The sequence below is a fragment of the Apteryx mantelli genome, chromosome 5, assembly GCF_036417845.1.
Source record: "Apteryx mantelli isolate bAptMan1 chromosome 5, bAptMan1.hap1, whole genome shotgun sequence".
Classification (NCBI taxonomy): Eukaryota; Metazoa; Chordata; class Aves; order Apterygiformes; family Apterygidae; genus Apteryx; species Apteryx mantelli.
Window position 1 is genome coordinate 33,812,688 of NC_089982.1, and position 23,275 is coordinate 33,835,962.

The 23,275-nt window shown below is 38.9% G+C and overlaps 1 protein-coding gene across 1 annotated transcript in view; it reads right to left on the reverse strand.

The window, feature by feature from the left end:
• Positions 1-23,275, reverse strand: part of INPP4B (inositol polyphosphate-4-phosphatase type II B) — a 290,644-nt gene that overhangs the window by 231,110 nt on the left and 36,259 nt on the right. The gene's annotated exons all lie outside the window — the stretch shown is intronic.

Here is a 23,275-nt window from a genome sequence, read left to right on the forward strand (position 1 = left end):
GATAACCATAATTAACTTCCCCAAAAGTATTTTCAGAACAAAATCAACACACATTCATGGCTATTACTGAAAGAAAGGCACAGCTGAAAGTACTGGATTAAACATGATGAAACTGTACAGTGCTCTGGAAATGTCAACGCTTACTGGGATTGAACGGAGTTGCTAGGCTGTTACGAGACAAGTTCAACCCCAATCTAGTCTTCACATTCAGGCTTGAAGCTGTAGTTGCTGATCTCAAAAAGCAGGGGGGGGAGGAGGGGTGGGGGGAGGTGATGTTTTATTTTTAGCACTGGTATCAATCATCAAATCAAATACTTTGTTATACATTATAAATGTTTAAGCGCAATTTCACCACCGTAGACCCCCCCAAAAAATAAAGCAACATGCAACATTTGTGGGCATCAAAATAAGTAGTAATCCCATTTCAAAAAGCTGTTGCTTATCTGTTTATATAAAGCATTGAACTATGTGCAAACACAAATGTGTCCACAAAATACTACAACTACGCATGCAAGTTACCCATCTGCAAATGTATGCGTGTACAGCACTAACACGTATCGTTAACCAGTCGACCCTTTGTGGCTTTAACAACATCGTTCCTCTTCCACACTGCCAGATCCTTCTAAACACGTTTGCATCAGCAGCCCACCTGCAAAGCAGAGACTGTGCAAGCAGCAAACTGCAACACTCTCAATGTAAAATAAGTTTTATGTTATTTTTCATGTTGGCACTATCTAGAGCAAAACAGAAGAACGTTCCCAAAAACGTATCACAGTGTTTTCATTTAATCACCCTCAGAAGCCATTTACTGCTTCATATATCATCTCGTTATAATTACTGTGCCTTAAACATTTAAGGAGGTATAAGATATTGCCCATAAAATTGATTTGGGGGGGGGGGGGAAATCACATGACGTAAAGGGCAACCAACAATCACGGGTATAATAAAATAACACATTAAAAAAATAGTACACGGTTTATACTCTGTTGCACAGAAACCCAATAAAAGTACTGAAAACACTGACTTCAGCACCCAAAGTGTCCATCATCATTACTACTGCTGCTGTAAATGCCAAAGTAGCTGACAGTGCCTTTTAAAGCATTACAGAAGATGCACGCTTATCATACTAAGATGCTGTAATCACATTTGATGGGGAAGAAGGAGAATGTACAAGCTGAACATTTGCTCTTCACAAAAGGGAACATATGCAATTAATGAAACTGTCATATTTTTTTTCCTCCTACCTACACTTTATTACATTATAAGTTTGAAACAACCTGGTAAAATAACATGGTACCCACAGCAACACTGCTGCCCGTGCATTCTCAATTCTTTTGGCCAAGCAATGCTAACACTCCCCCCAAAGTCCTCGATCCAAAAATTTTTTGGAAGCAACAGCTTTGATTGAGCTGATTCTTGTCTTTGTCAGGTTGCCATGGACTCAAATTCAAACTAAATCACCAAATAATTAGATAACCACACTTGAAATTCTGAAACAACTTCTAGAAAGAAAACACGGTGATAACTAACTCTGAATGCTTTCATCTCTAATAGCCTTCCCCCCGCATGAATCTTGCTATTAGGATTTACTGCCTGTAACAAGCAAAAGAGAACAAACTTGACAGTCAGACAAGTCCTATCCTCCTACATAAAAAGGAGCTTAACATCACTCCGGGCAATTGCACAGAAAGTATAAATCAATACATCAAGTGTTGCAGACCTCCAGAAGGATGAGGTTATGTGACTGAGCAACCAGACTAGGCTTTGACTACCTCTGCACACAACAGCCCCAGGCAGCGATTTGGGGCGTAGATGTCCACGGAGAGAGCAGCTCGACAGGAAGGAACTGACACCGCCGGGATACAAAGAGGGCTCAGGAAAAGCACTTCCAAACTGAGCTCTGGTGTTGTGCCCGATAGTAGTATTTGTAGTCAGGGTGTGGGGGTTTTTTGTTTTTGTTTTTTGTTTTTTTTAAACTAACACCAGCCTTTTCACTGTTTACAGTTTAATTCAGATTTAATTCAGATAGAAATGAAAAAAAAAAAAAAAACAACCACCCACACTCCAAACCTGTAAACATGAAACAATGCGTAAGAAGAGAAAGATCAAGCAACCTGGGACTTGAGAACATTTTGCCTTCTTTCTTTCTTGCTCTTTCACAGTCTGAATGAATCATTACTAAATACATACCTTAAGACTAATACAAGAACCCCATACGCAAACTCAGTTATACAGTACACAAAATTCAGATTTGTGGCCTTAACTGCTACGTCCAGAAACAAGACAATAAAGCCAGATTCCTGTCAAAAGTTACACCAGCACTTCTGAAGTGCTTTGTTTCCTTTGTTCTAACAGTCAATAAACCAAAGAAAGGAAACCAAATTTACAGTTTTATGCTTTTTTTTTTTTTTTTTTTTTAAGATTGTATATATAACTAGTCAATCCTAAGATCCTACATAACTAATATAATTTCGGAGAGAACGGAAGAATGGAATTAGACTCATTTCACATAATCTCATTGCCAGGAATATGCATGATCACTCTTGGTTAATTCTTTACCAGAGAACATCTCTTGAAATTAATTTCTCATACATGCAAAAAGTCTCAAAGAAAAACAGATTCAGCTCTCAAGAACGGCTTATGCTGTGCAATATTAAAGATGAGAACTACAGCTAACATTTAATCTCTTGTGTCATTTCTAAATTGACCCACACTAAGCAATTTCTTGAAACGTATCTGGAATTTAATGCAAGCGAGAGGCTTGGAATACTAAACAGCAGAATCTTATCCATATGTTTTTACACACATTAAAAAAAATTAATCTTGACTTTCAAGCCTACCGACTCCTTTGTGTGCTTTTTGGCAGTAGTGAGGTACAGTGTTGGTATCCCAACAGTGAAACAAAATAATGTCAGTGGAACTGTGATGTATAAGAAACATGCATTTTTAAATGCCTATATTTTATCACCATTCTGGAAAAAAAATAGAAAAGAGTACATTTTCGGAGAAAGTGAGAAGTGTCTATCCTCCAAGACTAAGCTTTTTTTTTCAGCGCAGTTGTCAAACTATTCTCTAGACAAGCACAGCAGCTCTACAAGCAACACGAGAAAAGACAGAAGTACTGCTTCTGAAGATGAGAACTAAATTTTAAAGGCACTTCTTCCATTAAGACATTTCTCACTTTCCATAGCTATAAAATGGTATATGTATATGAACTTTTCCATAGTCACATTGTTATGAATTGCCTTTATTTTCCTTCTTAACTGGTCCCTCAAAAGCAATTATCTTCTTGTGTACACACTATTCAAAATATGCGTTGTTAGTACTTGCTGGCTATGCTATAATAATTAACCCAAATACATTAATCCCTAGTGAAAATATCATGTTTCTTGTGCTGCTTTAAAGCTTCTTGCGTCAGTTTTTAAACATATATTATCTGTAATTAAACTTCATCCTATATTTTGCTTCTACTTCACTACTGTTTAGGTATTTTTGTTCTAGTTGGCTTTTTTTTTTTTTAAACACTTACAACAATATATTCCAACTTTTGAGTTTTGTTTTTACTATCACAACGTGGTGCCCTACAAAGCAGTATCACATAGTCCTTTACCTTCAGACACTACCATCCATCATATCTTTAGACCCTAATTGCCCAACCTCCATTAGAGACTACAGTCAAGCCCAGCTTGAGGTCCCAATGCCAAAGATGTTCACAGCCTGTTTGCATGAGGGGCTCCTCCAGCCCCACCTCTCACACTGACTGAGACTCGCACACTTTAACTCAGGATTGCCAAAAAAGCTTAATACACTCTACAAATAAATGTTTCTAAAAATATGAATTACCATCATCACCAAGTAATGTTAATGCAATAGCATGATAAATTTTGAAGAACTAAAAGGTAGATAAAACTTTCACATCTGTTGCTCTATTTAATTTCCCATTTGTATTTTCATACTGTAATTTCAAATATTCCTCCACTAACATAGTATAATTACCACTACATCAGGTTTTTCCAGCAGGACCACTGTAGCAGACAGAAATACAACAGTGTCAACCCCATCCCTTTTTCCCCCCCTTCTATTTTCTATTAAAAGTTAGCCTTTATTTATCCAGGAGGCTGATAATCCCTTGTCCCTATGTGGGGTGCACCAGACACAATGGAAGGCCCAAAAAGCCTCTGGACATTTAGGGCTCCTGTCACAGTCTCAGTCCCTACGCTCTGCTGAAGGGGAGGCACACTAAGGCTGCAGGGAAAGGAAACAGAGGGAATGCACCGTATGACAGTGCTTCCCAACACGGTCCACAAGCAGGGCAGTTACGGCAGCACCCACTCCACGGGCTGGTACTAAACACATGCTTACTTTTAGCACTGCAAACTAGCAGAAAGCCTAGTAGTGCACATATTCTCTGACTGCTGCTACTTTGCAACATCATTGCTTAATGCTAATGCTACATTCACCTGAGCCCGACAGAATCTTAAAAGAATTATTTATCCAATATTTATTTCCCAGCTCCCTTTACTAGCCACAGATAAGTTATTCTTTAGCTACTCACCCCACTTGGCCTTGCTGTAGAGTGTCTAATGCAGAGTGTAAATCTTGACACCTCACCCTTTGTGAAGGCATCAACATGACTTGAGAAGTTACCTTAATAGGAAATACAGATGTTGCAAACTGAGTTCTATAGAAGTTCATCAAGAAAGCATACACCCATCCATAGCTGACATTTAAGATTAAGACATCTGTTGTACAAGTATGACAGCTGGAAGCATGTGTTTTATCTCTGAGCTGCTTTAGGAGACTTTTGTTTTAAACTGCAGAATAACGCAGGCTACAGATCCTTTGGACAGAGCTGAACAGAGCTCATGATGGGCAACCACAGTATTAGTTGCAACAAAATAACTGCAAAGGCCACAGCAACTTGCAGGACAATGCTAAAACATCATAATCCGATAACAATGCCACATGGAAAACCCTACTTCCACAAGAACTGCGGAAACAACAGCAGAGCCGTTTTGCTAAGTCAACGAAGAGAAGGCGCCTCTGCAACATGGATGTACATCTCACATTCAGTAGGAATGATAGTCTCAAGCAGCAGCATCTGGGCAACAGCACTAGAAAACAAATAAGCAGCTAAAAGGGTGGCTAAACAGGTCTAAAGTAAACCTAGGGCAGCCCCTAGGCCCCTAGGGCACAGCCAGTACAACTAAGGAGGCCGTGAGCACTAGTCAAGGGCAGGAACTTGCATTGGCAGTGCTGCTTTTGAGGAAAAACGTATATGGAATCACACCCTTAATGGCATGCGGAGAGGGGCAAAACACAGCACAAGCCAAACTGCTTCCATGCTTTCCTGGATTAGGGCCCAGTTTCACATAAAGGTCCCATGAGCAGCACAGTGGCACATACATCTCCTGTTACATTCGACTGTCTGCAATGCTACTATATTTTCTATCACAACTTCTTGCCAGCAGGTCAGCACCTAAATGCCTGCAATTCTCCTCAATCCAAATAGCCAATATATTTTAAGTTTCCTAAGTGTGTCCAAGGTTTTGGTACTGCGGAAGGATTCAGCCCCAATAACGAGGGGCGGACATCGCAGCCCAGGGCAGGCGCTGCCAGGCAGCTGTGCTGATCCCTCCCAGCTGCTCCCTCCGGCTCCCTGCAGGAAACCCACCCAGTGCAGCAGCAAACCGTACTTCAAGAGATCATTCACTGCTAATTCTTTGGGAGTATCAGAATTTCAGCCTTAACAGGAGCCATGCTGACCTTCATATTGTCATAGTGTCAAAGCATGGGATTAAGTCAGTCACTTGGCATACAGATATATTTTTATTACATTAAGATAAATTGGCATGTTTTACCAAGCAACTCCATTGTGAAAACTGTTCTCTCCAATACTTAACTACTGCCCAAAACTCAGCCTTAATAACCTAACATTGTCTTTGTCACAGTCACAGCTATAATATTAAAACTTCTTTTTGTGAGTGTTAACATTTGCAAAGGCCAGGAAAAGACAGTGTCACTCTGAAAAAGGATTAATATCATGTCTTTATTATAGGTAGTAACACCGCAGCACAAGAAGGCAGTAGGAAAACAGACTATAACAATATGTATTATTGCTTTATGCAAGTTTTACATACCAATAAAAATTTACTAGGAATAAAAAAGTCTGAATCAAAGATGCATGACAGAATTTGTCGTTGTTAAGCAAATATCAGAGACTGACTACTCCGAAAGTTTGTAAAGATTACAGGTCAAAGGTGAAATTTAATTTTATATTTCCAATAAAGATTAAATGACCTGACACAACTTCACAAGTATAACAGGATTCTGCCTCAGAGATCGCTCTGCTTGAGCGTCATTGGGTATGAACACCACAATTAAGCCCTTAGGCCCCCTCCATTCTAGGCATTCATTTTGATCCAGTTCTGGCTTCATTAAATACAAATCTTGCAAACTCCTTTTTGTGAAGAAGTTTCTCATGTATAACATCAGGAAATAAGCTCACTTTGGTTTTCAGATTAGTAAGAAAGCAACCACACTACATTTCCAAGTAGTGTGGTGACAGACGCACACTTCTAGGATGAGCCTCTATTTCCACTCCTGCTCATTTATGTTGGGCAAAGAGGCTACAGCAAAAAAAAGGTCCTTAAGGCCAATATCCAACTTGCAGGAGACGCTTCCTTGGTGAGGAAAGGGATGAGCACATATTCAAGCAACAACAGCCCTCAAGGATTTGGGGGTTAAACTGGGGGACTTCCCCGATTTTGAGTCAGCGCAGCTCAGAGTAGTACCAATTTGAGAAAGTCTCCATAAAAGCTAGACAGACTTGTCTCTGTCAGACTAGCATCAGACTTGGCAGCCAGTACGCAGTGTGAGGTCCTAACCCCCCAGCTACACGGATCAGAAATGTAGCCCGACTATATCGACCCTCCCTTCTAACCCACACACTCAGTCTTCCAACCTGCAGAAGTTAAGATGAGACAGGGAAGAGCTTCTCTGGGACTTAAAAACATTATAACACCCACCAGTTTTGCTATAGTTAAGAAGCTCACTTTGCTATTTTAACTTCTACTACATTATTAATTCTCCATGAAAACTATGGCACAATGATTTTTTTGTTCCTCTTAATTAAAACCCATCATTCCTTCCAACCTGGCCCATGCATCATCAACTGCCGCAATTCTCCTGGTCTTCACAAGAATCTTCGGAACTACAAAAGAACCTGAGTATAGACAGAAACAGGCTGATTACTAGTATGTTAGGTTTGGAAAAAAGGTGATTCAAGAGGAAAGATAAAGAAGTTTTTCCACGGTCTTCCTGTGCACAGAGAACCCAAACAGAAATGCATCAGGTGCTAAGAAGCATGAACATTTACACACACACTCACCCCCAATAATACAATACCACTTCTGGTTGCGTTTCTCCTATTAGCGGGTAACTTTCTGGAAGAAAGTAACCACCACCCTTAAACCCTTTATTCTCAAAAGCTATTAAATATTCTGCAAGTCATTTTTGCTGTCCTTTTATCACTTTTTACTGCAGTACCAAAAGCAACCATTACATACTTCCTCCAGGGCCAAAAGCTCAGTTATCTGGGCTCACCTAACAGTGCCAAAACTTCCTACCTCTTAGGTAGTCCAGTGTCAATCAAAAAAAAAAAAAAAAAAGAGAGAGAGATGCAGAAAAGCACAGTTAAATTGTATTTAATAACAAGAAGAACAAATTTGATTACTCTCTGAAAACTGTTCTCTATTATGTGATCTTATTTTATATTTCCTTAATTCAAAGGCCTCATTATTAAATGTCTAAATGAAGTCCCAGCAGAATTTACAGAGGCTGTTGAACTAGGGAGCCAGACATCTATATGGAATTGGGGACTTCAGAACAGCTTGCCAAAAAAACCAAGAAACTGAGCATGAAGGAATGCCACGTAGTTGAGCCAATTTAACTACTGCCCATAACGAGATGCCTCGCAGTCCCTAGTTTTTCTGTCCTCCCAAATAGTAGCCTCCTCGCTCTGCACTACCAACATCTCTCCCACACGCTCCTTGCGTTAGTCCTGGTATTTGTTCTCCAGGAGCTATATCAAACATTAACCTTCAGAAAACTAAGCCAGGCATGCAGCAATGCAAATGTGCTTCTGCCAGCTGAGGGAACCAAACGAATCCAAGCACTAGGAGACCATGCGCACCAGCAGGCATGGAGTCTCACCGCTGGGACCAAGGCTGAATCCAAGGGGCAAGACAACTTGCTTTTAACAGCAGCATGTTGCAGATCCATTCAGCCATGCTGCACAGCTTCACCAACAGATTTAAACCACTAGCTGGTTTAACCAGATAATACCTCTAATTACTATTATTTCAAGTTTACTATAGGGTTAAAAAAAATTATTAATTTACAGTCTGTTCACACTTTAATGGTTTTCTCACATCTGTCAGAAGTGTATTTATTTAAAAATGAAAACATGAGCTCAGGAACATGGTTCTTCAGCAAGAAATAAACAAGGAGGGGATTCCTTAATGAAAAGCACTGCACAGACATACAGCATACAGGATCCTGAATTTAATGCACATTAGAACTTCAGTTCTTAATTTCCTGGCTTCCTTCCCAACAAAATTTCAATTTAGCATTCCAGTAAAATGTGTCTTTTGAACTTAGGTATGATGGGCTTTAAGGCTATGCATTTCAAGCTCAGTAAAGATTAAAATACCCTATTAAAAGACCATCATCAATTAACTGATGTCTTTGAAGTAGTTTGAACAAACTTTCCTGGGCAAGCAAAAAAAAAAAAAAAAAAAAAAAAAAAAAAAGAGCAGCCCAGTAACAGATACACGTCCTTGACCAGCTACCTTGTGCTTGTGACTGGAATAAGCGCAACCTCTGTGCTCCAGCCCAGCTGCCAGCAGTTTCTGAAGTCCTGTACACACAACACAGTCAGCTGCTTTGCTGACATTTGAGGCCCCAAAGAAAAAAAAAAGCACTTAATCCTGATTGCTGTGAGATGTCATTGTAAATCCAGAGAACATCTGCCTCTGGGCTAGCTGATCAGATATAAGGTTTCATTTTGATGTAAGGTAATGTGAGCCTGCAATCTGCTTTTGGCTTCACCTGTTTTTCTTCAGGAAATAATCACCATATTAGCATTATAAATTGCCAAAACATTTGCATAAAATAACAATTAACTTTAACAGAACACACATACCAATGCTAAACGCAGCAATTATATGGTTCCACTATGTTGTGGTGAGAAGTCTTTAACCAACCCATGAAAAAAGAAAGACACATACGACTAAAGATCACAAGAGCATTCCTAGTAGTAGGACTAAATCCCAGGTAGTACACTGAAACACACAGTGGTAAAGTACTTGATTGATTTTTATAATTCTTTAAAATAAATAAATGTTCCACATGATATGTGGAATGACAGATCTCCAGCTCCTCCAAGGCTGACTTCGCTCCTTACTCTTCTTCAGAAATTCCCCACAAAATGGAACTCAAAGGTCCTTAATTTTTGCAAACAAATAACACACTTCATTTCACTTTATCTTCAGATGACACATTAAAAACACTACCTTCAAATGAAAAAATCCACAATGCTTTAAACAACGGGATGAGCAGAGAGCATTCAAATCCGAGCTTGGCTGGAGAGTGCCCTGGTAGCTGCCACCCCCCCGCAGTTTAGCGGCAGCCTCCTGGCACTGCCCGCTGCGACCCAGGGCACCCACAAAGGAAGCGGCAGCCTGGCATGCTACAGGCGCGGCCAGCGCAAACTAGAGTTCTTACCCAGATCTGCATAAAGCATCCAGAGTATACTATTATTTCATGAGCACAGTTGCTGAGATTATGAGCCACCATTTCTGGAGTCTAAAAAGGTGTTAAGTAGTTGTTAATTCAGTTTACAGAAAGCATCAAGACTCTCCCTTACTAGATCACCAATTACAGATGCTGGCTAATTTTCCCATTACCTACAGGTTTTCTTCTTAAATACTTGCACAATTTGAGCCCCTGAGAGAGCAATCTCTTCAGGCATTATAATCATCACAGTTTCAGGGTAGGTAAGTAGTGAGAAACAGCAGCGTTTCAGCACAGTGGCTGCTACAAAGATGTTTCAGACCTCATCCAAACATTTCACTGGATGCCAAAAGAGGGTTTTCAGATCACAGCCATATATTAGGCTGTAAGTACAGCAGAACCCAGCTCCGCCTGAAAACAGAGTGGTCTCCAAATATTTGCCATGAAGTTTTTTTGAATGTGCCCCCCACCTAACAAACACGCTGCCATAACGCTACAGTTAATGAACTTGAGTCTTTTTTTTTAATTCCTTATGCCTTTTGCTAATCAACTTTCATAAAGTCACCAGATCTCCGAGACTGCTAGGTTTCAGTCACAGAGCCTTGCTTTACTACTCATCTTTTCCCAATTAGTTCAGAGAAATGCCTTACAGAGCCACATTCCTTTAGTAGCCCTAAAACCTCATTACTTCTCCCAGCTAGACCAACACCTGCCTCCCCTTCTGCATAAGAAAGCTTTATCTACAACATTAAATGCTTCCCCTACTGTCTAAGGATGAGAGGGGCCAAAAAAGGTCCTCCTGCTTGTACAAAAAAAAAAAAAAAAAAAAAAAAAAAAAAAAAAATCACTAAGCAGAATTACTGCCACTGCTTGGGAGAAACACAAGTCACAGCAGGCTCTGAAGAGCAAGAGAAACACTCTCCTTCTAACGAGGTTTAGCCACAGAAGCAAGAGATCACTGAAAGACTGAACCAAATCTGGAAGATGCCTTTGAAAAGCTGAAAATCTTGAAATCCACAGAGGAGGAGGGGGGAGGAAAGTCAAGTCTGTGTTATTTGAGCTCAGGCACTCCCCCAGGAACATCTTCCCTTAGCATCTCAAGCAAGGTTCATAAATCACAAATCCAAAGCCAATCCAGTGGGCAGAGAACAGCTTTACCAGAACAACTGCATTAGTACCAAGCCTCATTCTTGAGGAAACTTGCACGCTCCCATTAGCAAAATCTCTGTTCTGTGATCACTGAACTGATAGTTGTTAGATGTGTCAGTCTGCTTGTTTTGAGCCCAGCTATGTTCAGTTTTCTTCTTTAAGACTGTCCTACTTTTTCCAAGATAAGAAAAGGACCCAAGTACAAACCCCAAGATCAAAATTAACTTATGCAGTTTTATCAATCGAAGCTGTAACCTCTTAAGGAAAAAGTTTGACAAGCCATGTTTTCCATGAATTGAGGTTAAAGTGCATCTTTCAGTCTCATTTACTGAATTGTCAGATTAGTACTTTAAATAATAATTTCACATAAGTAACATGAAATAACTACTCCAAGTAAAATTGGTGCAATAATTAAGCCTGCTTTCACTCCTGTACTAGTTATGCTCTGACACTATCAGCCCTGCATCATTGAAATGCTTTGCTTTCCTATCAATTTTTCTGTATGCCCTATCTTCTGATGTATATTGATATAATAACGATGAACTATTTCCCTCTATTCCACCACCATTTGGTCATACTTTTGTTTTTTGAAGTGCTACCATTACTTTGCTACATGGCCATGGTGAATTTTTTAATATGAAGTTAACTCACTGAATAGGATGATGTGTAATGCAGCGGTTCTGAATTACGTTGCATGTATTCAGACTCAGGGTAAGGGCCAAAAAAAGACTACAGTTATCTTCCTTTTCAAATATCCTAAAAAAGTCAGAGATTCACAATAAAGTCACATAACTCAGGCCTTTCTGAAGTCTAAATCTTAGTCTACTTTGTGTACAAACAAAAAATAACTACAACAAATCTATACTATATGGAAGTGTAGACCTGGTACTTTTTTCTTTTAATTACTATTTTGATAGGTCCACAACTGAAAAGTTTCCCCAAGTACAACTCAAGTTCATAGCAGATGTAGTATTTAGAAAAACAGTATCTCTTTTTAAATTTTAAAAAGCAAGCTTATTTTAAAGATCCAGCTGGTGCTTTCACAAGATGAATAAAATGCTACTTATTTTCCTGCTACAACCCATCTCCATTCCAAAGCAACTAGATCTGGGCTGTCTTTTCCTCCTAAGAGGGAGAAATCTCTTATGCCTTTACAAGTCACTATGGCTTCCCCATAACATCCTGAGGTTTAGGCTGAGGACTTGGTTAATTTATGCAAACATTGCACACCTCTAAAAATTCATGGAGCACAGAGAAGGAGCACTCCAAAAAAACAGAAAACGGCAACAACACTAGCTCACAGTAAGCACACAGGAAAACAAAGCTGAATGAACAGAAATTGCCTCATTAGTTAATTCAGCTCCCATGTGGATATTCTCCTCCTCTTCAAGGAGGAAACTGAAAAACTAAGGACACTTCTATTGCTGAATGAGAAGCCTGCACATGACAATTAAGTACAGTTTACCTCCTCATGTAGCCCTGCACTAAATACACAGAGAAACCAAATGCACTCCTTTTCTTTCTAACATTGGTCTCAGTCTTTTAAATGACTAAAACTGCACAACCTGCATGAACTATAGCAAAAATAACCTATGGGTCTAATAAAAGGAAAAATCCTTTCCCAGTTTCAGTGTGTCCTCAGCCAGCACGAAGCATACACCAGGTGATGGTAATGTGACTATAAAGCTATCACAGAAACTGGGTCTGAAAAAAAAATAAAATAAAAATAGAGAGAAACGATGGGAAAATACTATTAATTTTGAGAAATGGATAATCCCATTTATGGAAGCTGCACTGATGGAGGACTACACCCAATTGCAGTCAGAGTAACACATGAAATTCTGAAGTTTTAATCCAACAGATAGCTAGCAAATCTATTCTAAAAGCGCATCAGAATCATGCATTCCTTATACAAGCATCATACCAGTTTCTTCTTATTTTGACTTGGACAGGGAAAGGCAGACAGCCAAACATACATACCATAAGTACTGCTCTGTTCTGTGGGGTTTTTTGTTTTTGTTTTTTCTTTTTTCCTAAATCAAACTCTAGCCACACATATGAAGCAGGTGAACTAAGGAATTAATTTGTTGCTCATCTTGAAAAAGAATTCCTACAGGCTTTTTTTGTTATACACCACATATATGAATTCTCTGAAGAGTCAGACCCTGAAGACTTGAACTAATTCTGCCACTAGTCTGCTGTGACATTGTGGGCTACTGAGTTTCCCAAATAGTATGACAAGATGAATGCAGTGCCGTTAGATCTAAGCCTGGGAACTATGTAAAAGAATAAGGCTAAGGTTAAGTAAGATATTTCCATCATTAAAAAAGGGATAGAATATGACATTATTTGTGTATTTTTATACAGGATATAATAAATCAAACTCATTTGGTTCATCTTGAATGCAGATGCTGCAGATATAGCTAGTAATAAGATTTTTTCTTTCATATTTCTTATAGAGACAAAATTTTCTTGTCCTAACAGAAACTAGGTGGTAAAATTAAAAGGTAAAAATCCCAAATTCTTTTCTCAATTACATCTGTGCAGATCCAAAACACACTACCAAAACCATTAAGGTTTATCCACTACGGTGAGCATAGTGCAGGTAGATTACATCTTCCATTGTTCCTTGACCCAAAGAAGTTTCAGAATTACATTACCATCATCACAGTAGTTGGGGATTTGCCATAAAGAGTCAGATTTTGAGAAGAAAAACAACTTCAATCTGAAGTTTAAGTTACAGGAAGGGCTCTACTGAGTTCTGTTTCTCGATGAAACTGTGCCTTGTATTGCTCCCACTGGGCTGGGGCAGCAAGACTACTCCCTGGCATTAAGGGCAGAAAAAGAGTCCAATTTTATACAAGTTGCTTTGTTAGTGTTAAAGCTCCTTCATAAAGCATTGCCTAATTTTCTATTGGGCATGCAGTGCTGGGTCACTTAGGTTTAGTAAACAGATGACCACTATTTGTATACATATATATAGGTTTAGAAACTTAGTATTTATTTGATCTGTCTGGTGAGGGAATATTTTATGTGATCTTTTTTCAGCTATTGGATCTTTACTATTCTTCACTATATAATCTTTCAAGAAATACTAAGAATATATTTATTGCCTTTAGATGGTAAATTTTAAGCTATTCTTCCAAGGTTCTCCTTTTGTCCTGAAAAAATCCTCTTTCTTAATGTGAAAAGCATTCAAAATGAAGTGACATAGGACTATAGGAGCCTCTAGTTTCATCACAGTATCTTTTAATATTTATTGCCACACCAAGCAAATTTACTTTTCTAGTGAGGATGTAATTGGAAAAATCAGCCCTGAGTTCTGGGTGAATGGGCTCCTCCTCCCTCCCTCTCAAAAAGTGCAAAATGTCAGACACATTGAGATATACAACATGGCACTAAGTCAAATGCAAGATAAAATACTTGTTCCAAAATACACATGGCACACAATGCAAAAGAATCCAAAGCTTGAGAGCAAGAAACAGAAAAAGGAAAGAACACATCTGACTAGAAGACTCAAGCTTTGCAATTCTCTCTCATTTCAAAAGATTTCTGCATGCAGAGTACTAACTGATGAAAAGAATTGTTCCAGCAGCAGGACATCGCATATCCAGGCTCCAAACTCCTGGTGCCCTGCTTTCACATTTTATTACCAGAGCCAGCCTTGCAACAAAATTACTTAAAAGAGCAGAAAACCTTTGAAGACTATAAATGCATAAGACATGCGACTGCAGATAAATGAGCCATCTTGAAATCTTCCTCACTTTTCTTAGGATGGCATCATCTCACTGCTTCCCCCCGCCTCCCCCCTCCAGCCTTTTGATTTTACTAGATTAAAACAATATCCATTAGAAAGTTTCGAAGCTACTTTGAGAAACAAGCCTAAAAAGAGAAAGTTCAAAATGGTTATTTCAAGTCCTCTTTGTCCGTGTCTAACACGGATAAATCTTCATGCCTGCTTCTCTGCTTAAATGCATTGGTTGGACTCCCTCACAACTCTACTGAAGTTCACAAAACGGGAAATCAAACTTTCACTTTTCATCTCTTTCATGAAGACCAAGTTCAGAGAGAAAGAAAAAAAAAAGTTTCAATGCTTCTGCAAAGACTTATTCTAAATGAAGATTTTTAGATCACAGTTGCTTGAGAACATAAATAATTTATCTGAAGCATTTAAAGCTGTATTCATACACTTATACTGCTTATAAAAACCAACAATGAAATGATAAATGCTGATTACTAGGCCTGATTTTTAAACTGACATAGAGCTTTCAAAGAAATCTGAAAATTCAGAAGAAGGTACATTAAGAAACAGAAAAATATGGTATACCAAGAAATACTGTGGTTTGTTCCTCAAACCAGCCAGATTTTTCAGCTGATGATTCCATACTCAGTTTTGTCACAAGACACCAGTATATAGTATACAAACATCTATGGGCCAAACATATCCCTTGCATCACTCCAGTGACTCAAGAATTACACTAAGAATGAATTTGATTTCAAAGTTTAAATTTCAGATAAATTTGCAACCTGTATGCTCAGTGAAATCACTACCATAGAATAAATTTTACAAGAAAATAGCAGCCTAGGATGGAAACAAATACAAGAAAACATTACAATACTGTCAGGTATTCTACACTTAACAATGGGAAAACAATTTTCTACATTTTATAATGTCAGCTGATATGACAAAACAACTATCAGGAGAGCCCCCCTCTTGGCAACAAAGTCTTCTGCTAGACTAATGACATGCAAGTCACTGAGGGGGGAGAACGAAGTCAGCACAATCTTTTGAGGCTTCGTACGCTGCGGCCTGGAACAAGCCACTCCGCTGCAGCAAGTGCCCTGCACGTATGTCCCTGGATCTGCTGGCTTACGGTCACCCCACCCAGCACCCGCACAGCACAGTTTGTGTGTCTTTCCACTTGTGCAATTCCAAGGAAGGCGCTTCAGATCCGCAAAGCTTGGTAACATCAGCATCAAATCTTGTTGCTCTGTATTTTCACATATGGCATCTGATTTCTGTCTTTCTACAGCTATACGCAGCCTGCATAAAATAGGCCCGCACACCCCTGCTGCCTCTTCTTCCATGAACGCTCTAATGTCTAGCTTTACCCATCAAAACAAAATCATTATCATATTAAACTTATACTTGAAGCCTTTAAATACAGAAAACATTCATTTTCCTAATGTAGTCAAATAAAATCATATCCAGGACTCTAACATTAAAACAGAAAAAGATAAGTTTTCTTATAGTACCAAAAACCAGGGCAAAAAGAAGAAATAAAACAGATATAACTGAAAAAGAGAAAAGCTGAATTGAGACTTGGCATAACTACTTTGTGGTTCTTTATGAGCTTAGTCTATCTAGAAAAACTGCAAAACCAAAATTGGTTCTTAAGTAAATTTACTTCCTCTCTGTTCTTTAGAAAGCCACTGTACTTAGAATATTTTAAACGAACAGGAACTAAGCAGCATTTCCTCCAGAGGTCTGAGGAGTGGTTCTGACAAGATTTACATCCTTTATGATCCCTTTGGCTATGACTTCAAACCTATACAGAAGATTTCAGAAGTCTGGCAATAAAGATGGTACCATAATAAAGATAATTTCCATTGGTTGAACAAAAGAATCTAAAGAAACCAACAAGATGCAGGGTTTTTTTGTTTTGAAGAAATTTTAACTAAGTCACTGCTATAAGGTCTCAGGACCAGATTTTTACTAATAGGGGATCTCCCAGTAGGGATCATTTAGCAAAACTCTTGAAAAGGACCTGAAATCCCCCAGACTCATTGAAAACTGTAGTCAAATTTAAGAGACTGACTCACTTTATTGACTTACCTTAGAAATAGTTTCCTCCTTCTAAATTTAAGATTAAAAACTAGTAAGAGAATTTGAGCAACTCTGAATCAGCCTACAGCTTTCACTCTCTGCACTGCCTAGTTTTGCATGTCCAACTCTGACTGGCACATGGGTCCATTTTTAATTCCCAGAGCTAGTAACAGAAACACTGTAACCATCCATGAGCAGCAAGCAAGAGTATAAAATGCAGCTGTTGATTCCCTGTGACACTGGCATGCCATCAGAGCAAACAGCAGTAATGAAGGGAAGCCGTATCTCACAGGCCTCAGTGAAATGGAGCATCAGGTGGTTAAGGACCTTGACTGTCCACACATGAGAAAACGTTGCTAGAGCCTTTTGACCTTCTCAATTTTGCTACAAGAAGATGTGTCCAGCATTGATGCATCCCATGCATCCACACGTCCTTCAGGGATCCTCCAGTGTGAGCCCCACTTCTTTGACAGCAATTGCTCGATCAGAGATTTCCTAAATTCTTTTTGCTAATGATCAGCAGATCAGGACATCTGCACCATCCCGAACTTGGCAAACAGATGCTACTTAGACAGCCTCTTCCCATAACTAAGACTTCTACCACTTCCCAACACAAGTGATTTTTGAGCTCTGCTACTCTCCAAGTTCTGTCAGAGAAAAGTCACGCACTACTACCCAGTAATCCTGCAGCAGGGCTGTGACAAGTCCATTTGGGATACTTGGCTACAATCTTCCAGATGGCATTTTGAACAGCAGACCTTCATGTATAGTAAGTTCTTATACAAACAATACAGGGGGGAAAAAAAAAAGTTTTTTAATCAACATGAAAAGGTTAAAACATCAGCAGCAGAACATACATCCCAGCTGAACTGAAAGGCTTTAGATTTGTCGTTATTTACTGCCCCTTTTTTAAAACTATTTTTGCTATATCCCCTTACCTACCCCTCCTTTGCAAGTTAAAACACCAAGGAATGCAGAAGCAGCACCTTGCTTTGTGCAGGCTACTGGATCAAATCAGGATAGCTGTACTTCAGTCTCCACATAGATACTCTATTTGTTTTTTTAAATTTTCCTTTAAATCCACTCTGAATATGCAGCATTTCCTCCTTACAGCCTTTTTTTCCTTTTTGCATCTCTAAAAGCAGAGCCACTAAAACCTTTAAACACCACTAAGATTTTGCCAGTATGACCACTAACAGTAAGTCACATAAACTTCAGAGGAAAATTATAGTACCTCAGATTAACCATGCAGGATAACTGCTATCCTGAGATAACATAAAACATTTTTAAATTCCAAGGATCCATTTTAGCTTAAAAAACCTTCCCCAGCATGGAAAAAGATGATCAAGAGTCTTTAAGTCCATGTTACAGACACTGGACTTTCCATTTGAGTAATAAATAAGACATGCAGTTCACCAAGCTGTAAGTAGCTTAGTTTTTTTTTACATATTCTTAGCCCAAAAGATAGGATGGTAGCCTGATCCAACTTTCCAAATTACAGAAATATACACATACACACAACTTGAAAAATTGAAGCTTACAAGATCTCACGTGTTGTCACAACTTTATACCTTAACTTTCAAAAAGATAAGGGGGGGAAAAAAAAGCGTCTTCCAATATGGAACATTTCATTTTAAGCTGGCAATCCATTCTCAGCATTTTGCATCAAAATGTCCTACATGTCGGTTTTTTTTAATTAAGAAACTCAATTAATACAACTATTACTCTTATCAACAGATTTTGTCTTTCTAAAGAATCTCTCTTCATTTTACAGGATCTCTCTCATTCATTCACACACAAATGCAACAGAATATTTTAAAACATATTTATACATTCAACAAGAATGATTTATATTAGCTACCAAACAGCTGGCCAATCCCATCGCATACAAGCGACATCTTCTTTAATGACCTCATACAGGAATGCTTCATTCATATAATTGCTCATTCTATGGTCATTTTAGTTTAATTATCCATGTCATGGTCAAGAATAACCAATAAAAGCATCAATAAAGGATTACTAGCAATACTAAAAACTCCTCTATGGTAAACATTTAAATATAGAAATGCTAAATAGACACTAAACAAATGCTTAAAAAAAAAGTATTTTCTATTTCAAGATTTTAAAGCTGGTACAGTTTAAAGAACAGAACATTTCCATATATTCCTTGATCACAGGATGTTTCCAACTGTGAAAAAGAATCTGCAATCAAAACACAATTGACTACTTCAGAAAAAAGGTTCCCCAAAGATGCACTGCTACCACCTATACTGCTTTTCAAATGGCACCAAGGTATTCATTCATACTCAGCGACGTCATGCAGCTTCTGTCGTTATGGAAATGGATGGCAGAGAAGCAGACGGTCAGAGTTACTGGCAAGTTAACAGGTTATTGACCAGCATCACCCGTGTTGAAGGAGCAAGGTCACTGCGCATCATTTCTCAGTGAACTTGAGGTTATGTAGCAATGGAAGAGATTGATTTCTCTCATAACCTCTACCATTGCTTCTAATAGCTGAATCTTGTACTTTATTAGCTTATGTGAAATCTAACCTTAAGAGTTGTCTGGGAACAGAGGAGCGTGGAAAAAGATATGTTTTAAAACAATGGTCATAATTTCTCCCAAAACCGCTAGATGTTATAAGATATTTCTCTTCCTCTGTGTGCGCGTGTGGGGGCACACATGTGTATACCATCTATGTATAAATGAAAATGAAATGAATAATGGTTACTTTTCCCACCTACATATCACTCTTGTATTCTTCTTTATTTTATCAGTTGCTTTCAATTTTCTCCTCAGTAGCCTTACAAAGAACATAAGCATTTCCCCTAATCTAGACCTAGGTTACAACATTAAAATGGGAGCACTGAAAGGCACAGTTCACTGCTCTGCTGCTATTAGAGGAGGAGGACAGTAACTAAGGCTTCACATCCAGTTCCCTTCATGTTCTCAGCAGTTAACTACACCAGCGCTAACTCTAGCTCACCATCTCCAAAAAGCGAGAGAAAATCTTTATACTAGCTACGTTCATCCTGCTGGTGGTGCAGGGATTCGCAAATGGGCCTGGAATGTCCCGTAACTCAAATTTTGCATAGCCTTCTGTGGCAGCGCAGTCAAGCTTTCTCCCCCACCACGTTCTGGAGCTCGCCCACTTCAGCGACACTAAATCTACACTTCGATGTACTTGTGAATCCCAACAGTTTGGGGCCTGGTAAGTCTGTGCCCAAGGGGGAGTGGAGACAGACACACAGAGCAGCTAAAACCAACAGTGCCAGTTCTGCCACCAGAAGCCTGGCTAAAAATTTGTAAAACTCTCCTGACTGAAGGTGCTGATCTTCAGAAGAACAACCTGTGAGAGGAAAAAAAAGAATTAAAAGGGCAGTTTTGCAGTAATTAAAAATGTGAATTCATCCAATAATATCCATAAAACCACCTTGATACAAAAAGCTACTAGCAGTTTGGCATTATTCCCTGATTAATTAATTTAAATTTACAATCTTGTTTGGAGTAGCGTATTCCTACTGTGTTTAAGGACTGAAGTTTCTCAAAACCAGTGACTGCCTTTCTGTCCGTCTTTTAAAGCACTGAGCTGAGGTTCTTTCCAGTCTGCTACTCTGTAATTTTGACCCAGGGAATAACATAACACAAATGTACCTCTACAGACTACAAACAATTCTTTAAAACTAGTCTCAGTCTTCTGGCACATGGTTTTTGAAGACCTTTTGTTTCTTGTATTATTTTTTAATTGCTGGAAAGTTGGTGTTATCAAGTGCTTTTTAATGTTTTGCTATCATCTGTGTAGCAACTCTAATTGTCACGTGCATTATTTCATTCAAACCACAATTTTAAAATGTTGCACAAAACTATGTTACAGAAAAGCTAAAATATCAAATATCAGTGCCTGGCATCAGGGACCTGCTGTTTAGATCACAGGCAGTCATATCTATAATCCCAAAAGCAATACTTAGGTCACATTAGGCACCTACATATTTATTTAACCAACTGAGTTTGAAAATGAAGGCTAACTTTCAGCAAGCACCTCCACATAATAGTTGCCTTTTAAACTACAAAATGCAACACCAATTTCTTGTTGCTTAAGAACAAATAGCTCATTATACTTTTTAATGAAATAAAATTTAGTAAAAATAAATCAATTAAAAAAATCTAGGGCCAACAATTCATCAGGTTACTAGTGTTTAAATCCTACGAGAAAGCACTGAGGAGGACCAAAACAGTTTCAGTAGTTCCTGGTCCCAGCAGCAAACAGTGCATAATATTATATCTGTTCAAGACTCAAAACTGTCTGAAGTCTCAAACCCAGATGACTCTATACATCTCTCAAAAATCAAAGAGTTAAAACCTAAAACCTAATTTGAATACAGTTTCTTCCAATCCACTCTTGTGAGAGATGTCAGTGTCTCAGATTAGTTTTCAGGGCTCAACTAAAAGAGGAGTTAGAAACCCTCTGCTTCTGCTTCCCTTCAATTACAAAAGGTTTTGTAAAGAACAACCATGAAAGCAGAATCTGGTCCCTTCTTTTCAGCTTTAAATGGGCACATTTCACATGTGTGAAACGACATCCAATCAACAATAACAGAATAGTTTCACCACTTGCCACTATGACAGAGAGTGGCAAGATCAAAATAGATGCAAAACTGTAAAGACCAGAAGGAATCAAAGACTTTCCTTTTCTGGACTTACTTTTTTGAGCTCTCCGTTAATAGAGAGAACCAGAGCATTTTATACACAAGGGAATCCTTTCTTTCAGATGGAAGTACACATGCATACCAACTGCCAGACAATGATTGTTTCTGAAACAAAATCTATGCCATTCACAATTCTCAACAACGATAAAATAAACTAGAGGAGAACATCTCCCTGACCCAGGTCAGACAAATTAGACTTACTTTAACGGTCCCCATCCTGGGAGGCTTGCAAAGAAGGGGCGGTGGGCGTATCTGTACTGTGGGGATACATGCAGTGAAAGAGTTCTGTCATATGCACAGAACTTATATCAAAATGAACCAAAACTCATTTATTTCACTTGGGCTCTCCTCTCAAGGCCCAGCCCTGTTGGATGCAATAAGGTTATCTTTCAAATTTCTCCCTGCAATGGGGAGGGGGGAGTCTAAGGTTTCTTCCATTCACTTGCCTGAAACACACTGTCCTCAAGCCATGCCTGCCCTTTCCTCTTCTGGGGATTACCTTTACTCATGAGACAGCTACTGTGCATATGCTGAAAGAATGTTACCAATTTCTCCAAATTATCATTCTTGGACATATAAACCTCAGTTTTGAATGAATTGCTTTGATTTAATAAACTGATTAAGGTCTCCAGTTAATCCAAGACAAACCCTGCCCCAAGTGACAGTGCTCATTGTTGAGTCCTATATGAACTTTGATAATGATTTTACACAGAACATGATAAATATAGTACACAAAGCCAGCAGAATTTGCATTCTCGGGCAAGTTACTCATCCATATTAGGAGAGACTCTGCAGCTCCTTACCTAACAAGCAACTATTGCACTTGCACAAACCAGACTGTCTGGAGTGATGACACTGTCTGGAAGAGCCTTACAGAAAAGGCCAGCATCTATCATCTGGAAGTAAAAATGAAGGACATCTTTCAGCTGCAGTCTCCTAAGTAGCTAGGAAAGTCAGAGGAAGTGAGCGATTCCTCCCACTTGCACTGCTTAACTCCATCTCCAAATCTGCTTGGTCAGCTGTTCCCCCACTCTTTCAGCTTGGACATGTCATATTCAAAGCTCACAGCTCCACATACCATGGGAAATTGAGATGAAAATTTCTAAGTTACAGTTTCAAGTTTTGGAAAGTTCTCAGTCAATGAATGCAGGATTGTCAAGTGCAAGCAAAAATCAGTAGTTTGCCCTTGAAAGTAAGATTAGTGACAACTCAAAACAATAATTCACACTAGGTCAAAACAAAGAAAAAATTATATTCTTCTCTGGCCACAAGCTTGAACAAAAGTGCAATTCAGATCACCCTTGGACAAGCCACTTTGAAACACAGGTTTTTTCCTCCAATTAGAATGCAACTTTCATTCTGCTCAAATTTATTCTCTCACTTTAGCAGAGACTTAGAGGACTAGAAGAAAGGGATTTTTTTTTGTTATTTTGGGACTTAAAGTCAAGTACATAATAGATAGACACAGTAAAAAAACACTCACGGATTACTGCATATATCGGTGAGGCGACTTGGCTGGAACTTATCATAAAAGTTAGGGCAACTGCACGTTCTCATTACGCTTAGAATTATTAGTCTTATTCACAAGCCGAAGGACCGCAAAGGGCAAAGCCGTGACAGGCTGCGGGGCTCAGCCGAGTTCAGCAGGGAGAGGCCTGCCTTCCTCCTGCTGCACTATCACTACCCCAGGCACACGCTGGGGCAGAAGTCTTTCCCCTGCACCACGTTTTGCTGGTTTATTATTAAATCTGAAATAACTGGCCCTAGGATCAGCAAACTATTCATTTCCGTATGCTGG